Source organism: Nannobrachium achirus (genome assembly GCF_963921795.1).
Source record: "Nannobrachium achirus genome assembly, chromosome: 7".
NCBI lineage: Eukaryota > Metazoa > Chordata > Actinopteri > Myctophiformes > Myctophidae > Nannobrachium > Nannobrachium achirus.
The window spans coordinates 53,588,434-53,593,195 of NC_137816.1; positions in this window are offsets into that span (position 1 = coordinate 53,588,434).

Consider the following 4,762-nt stretch of genomic DNA (forward strand, 5'->3'; position numbering starts at 1 on the left):
TTGTTGTACTTCCTGTATTAGCTGATGACACGTGATACGGCTGTGTATAAGATAAAGGACTACAAAGGGTCATGGGAAGTGTAGTTCACAAAATGTGTTTAACTCATATTACCTCTATGGTTTAACCCAGTTCACGACATAACAGTGGTTCCACGACTAGCCTACTGTACATTTTATCAGTGGTGTAAAGTAACTAAGTACATTTACTCAAGTACAATGTTGAGGTATTTGTACTTTACTGGAGTGTTTCCAATTTCTACTACATCTCTGATCCAAATACTCCAATACATTTATTTGAACATTTTAGTTACTAGATAGCCTACTTTGCAGGTATAATATTATAAAACATACATTATAATCACTTTAGCCCTGTTATACCTTGGCTATTTGAAAATAGCCGATCTACAAGTTTCAAACATTTTGTACTTTGACTTTTGGTAGCCTACTTTAAGTAGCATACATTTTGATGCCAACACTTTCATACTTTTACTTTATTTCCTGACTTTTAGGTAATAGAGTAGCCTATTTCTATTGATACTTTTATCATTGATCTTCAAAAATCTACAGAATCTTGCAGAGCGGTTCACAAATTATTTTTCCCCCCTTTAGCAATAGTAGGTATGTAAAATAAAAATGTTATTCTTGATTATGTTTTAGATTCCTGCAATTTTGCAATGCTGCGCCCTCACGTGGTCAGAGCTTACCACTGCTGCAATTGCGTTGACAATGAGTGAAATGACAGGTACTGTATGTTCAGTGGTGGAAAAAGTACTCATATCTCTTAATAGAAAAGGTATCAATACTGTAATAAATACTCTCTTACAACTCCAGAATTAAAAAATGGATTGAGTAAAAGTACAAAGGTATTGGCAAAATGTACGGCTACCAAAAGTAAAAGTAGGCTACTCAAATATGCAGAATGTCATAATGTCTTTTAAGACCCAATTACCGAATGCCAAGTCTCCAGGTTATCTTCATATATGTATGACATTGATTTACTACGACACTATGGCAAATTAGGAGTCCACTGGTACTAGTGGTTCTCAAACATTTTATTTGCATGGACCCCAATGCTGAAAAGCATTACCCCCGAATTAGAGTTCGGAACCCCCCAAAAATTATAGTAAATTTACCCCCATTGATTCTGGATGGGGACCCAAATAAGGCCCTGGGTGGGGACCTAAATGCATTTGGGTCAGAATCAATGGCGGTAAATTTAGGGTCAAGGGTCAAGTAAATTTACCCCCATTGATTCTGACCCAAATGCTTTTGGGTCCCCATCCAGGCCGATGCATTTGGGTCCCCATCCAGAATCAATGGGATAAATGTACTATAATACGTTTTTTTGTCTTGGGAATGCGACAAATACAAAAAAATATTATTGAACTCAATTCTCCATGGTGTAACTAATCAATAGAAGAAAAAAAAAGTGGGGGTGAACAACTCCTTTAAGGCATAAAAGCTGGTACTTAAGACAAGAACAGAGAGTGGTGAGATGAGAGGAGGAATATGCCAGGGGTGTGTGTACTGTATATGTGTGTGGGGGGGCAGTAAATCATTTCTTGTGCTGACGAAACGTATTGTTGATTCTGTTCTGTACACTTGTTGTTTTGTTGTTGTTGTTCTATTGCCACAGGAAGTGGTTCACCACAGTAAGTTCAAAGTTTAAAATGTGAATAATGTTTTTTTCATTGTGATTCTGGGTGGATGTCTGTGGTTTTGTTTTGTTCTTACTGCACCAACAGATACTGTATATGTACACAAACACGCGCGCGTGCACGCACACACTGTATTGTATTATTCTACTTGTGAGGACATCATCATTTTAGGATGGCGATTGTATGGATGCCATATAGATATTTTGCCATTTTAACCTTAACCCTATACAGCTGAAAATAGCAAAACAGAAAATAGCTATTGACAATGGTGTGTGACTGAAGTATAAATCTGCCATATCTCTAACACTAATCCCAAAACCCGGAATCTTTTCCATGTAAGGCCAATAAATAAAAACCTATTTTGACCATAAAAACCCCCAAAAATAACCATTGTTCTTGTGGGGACCAGGAAAATGGTTCACACAATGATGTTTTCTAAAATCCTATAGCCTACTTATTTATAGGGACATTTGTCCCTCACAAGTATAGTAACACATAAGTACACATGTACTCACGCACACAGCGCCCACACACACACACACACACACACACACACACACACACACACACACACACACACACACATAGACATTGGGAATGTAAATCAAGGTGTCATATACTGTCCTACCCTGTCTGTTCAGACAGGATGCAGAGAGATAGAGAGGTGAGTGGGAGGGGGGAGGCACCGTGCAGGAGGACATGTTGATAGTTCATAACTTCCTGTGTGATGTGACATTATATAAAGACTAAAAGACACGTCTGGGGACAGCAGCACTGTGAGAAGCAGCAGAATCACACTGGGCCTGGTAGCACACAGCTGAAACACCAACCTCTGAGGGCTCAGAGCCGCTGTATACCGAGAGGAGTCAACCTCTGCAAGCTGAGGACCACCGACCGGACTGTCTGTGGATTAGAGCTCTCTTGGTCCCCGGTGTGTTGGAGGATGAACACTTTGGGGGTGATGACTCTTTGGCTGCTGCTGGGACTGACCCTCAGTAGACCAGTAAGACTTAATACTATTCTATAATAATATTCTATTTGATTCTCTATAACCACTTATGTCACTTTAATTATTATTATTTTCTTTTTAATAGATGGAAAACATGGAAACATTAATTGTATGTAACTGTAATGAGATGCCCAAAATAGGGGAGACAGGTTGGAAGTGTTTGATGTTCTTTTATGCACTATATAATTCTGTTGTCATTTCCGTGTGTGTGTGTGTGTGTGTGTGTGTGTGTGTGTGTGTGTGTGTGTGTGTGTGTGTGTGTGTGTGTGTGCGTGCGTGCGTGCGTGCGTGCGTGCGTGTGTGTGCGTTTGTGTTAGTTGACTGAAAGAGAAGATGGCATCTTTCAGGAGCAAGTTGAACAGACACAGGTACCGGTATATGTACTGAACACACAAAACACACATCACTTACACAAATGTGAGCTTTCTTTCCTGTGTCTGGTCAGCTGTTTGAGGCCTGGGTACTTTGTAAATAAAACGCTGTTCCTGCAGATAATGCTTTTTTCTTTGAGAGACCCAAAAATCTTACTATGCAATTCATGGTATTTTGTATTATATTAGTAGGTATTTTAGCTACAGTATACTTGCATTTTGAGGTAGTGTATTTGTAATACTATATAATATTTGTTTTATTTAATTTGTGTTCTGCTATGGACCTCTAACAGATGAGTAAAATAAACATCTGATTGATTGTTTTATTTCTGAAACTATGACTAGGATGTGCTGTTCTTCTTCTAAAAGAATATTTAGAATTACAAATGTTTCATCCTTTAAGACATCTGCAAGCTCACAATGCAATGCTTGTAAATCACTATTTCACTGTTTTCACATTAATTTACACCATGGCATTAAAAACAATACATAGTATGAATATATAGATAGTTTATATGTCTATAAACCCGATGTAAACCTAAAGTGTTTGTTCTGTTCACACAGGTTGAACTAGACATCACCTATCAGCCATCCCCAACGTCCTGGGTGAGAAACACACGCACGCACGCACGCACGCACGCACGCACGCACGCACGCACGCACGCACGCACGCACGCACGCACACGCTAGACTAGAAACTACAACAGACCAAAGGAGAGTGGCGTCTGCAGAAGCTTATTGAACACTTTCTTTTTGTTTTCTTCCAGGGGGCCAGGAGGACAATTTGCCCTCCTGAGCCCCAAACTGTGGAATAAACTCCCTGTCAAACGTAGAACTACAGACTCACTCCCTAGCTTCCGCCGTGGACTGAAGACTCACCTCTTCAGACTCCACCTAAACCCATAGCAACACTCCCCTCAATGACCATACATGAAGCTAGCATTTGTTTTCTTTTTTTTACTGATTAGGTTTGTGGTCTACTATATGTTATTGTTTTTCTAGATAGATATTCCTTTGCATTTGTTATATTGTTGTTGATGTACTGACATATCTTGCTTATTATATTGATGTATTACCTGCTTATTGTAAGTCGCTTTGGATTAAAAGCGTCTGCTAAATGCCTGAATTGTAAATTGTAGATCGAAAATGAAGTTCCAATCAGCAACACAATGGCAGGGCCAAGAGGCCCAAGACCCTTCACAATGCAGGATCAGGTAAGTTCACATGGAGGGGAAATATAATCATGGAAGTTACACGTTTATATAAAATAATGTTTTATTAAGTTATGTAGAAATACAGGAAATGTGTTTAAAGCAGGGGTTTTCAAAGTGGGTGACAGGGCACCCTGGGGTGCCGCGACAGCAGTCCAGGGGTGCCGTGAGATCATTTGATAATATTTGGAATTTATTTGGACACTTGAAAACATATTATTTTGTATAATTTTAAACTTGAAGTACAAAGTTATTTTCAGTCAGTTCTAACCAAAATGGCTATTATCTCAACGTTTTCCTCGCAACATAATCACTAAAATATTGTCACTGTCGGGCAGAAACCTCGTTTCAAATGTGTACGTCTTTTGGTAAAGCAAAGCCCTGCTTCATCATACAAGACTGTCGCACAAAACTAATGTACTAGTTTAGTACATTTTATAGATGATAAATACAAAACGAACGGTTTTGGACATATAAGGTTTCCACCCGACAACGACGATATGCTATAAATAT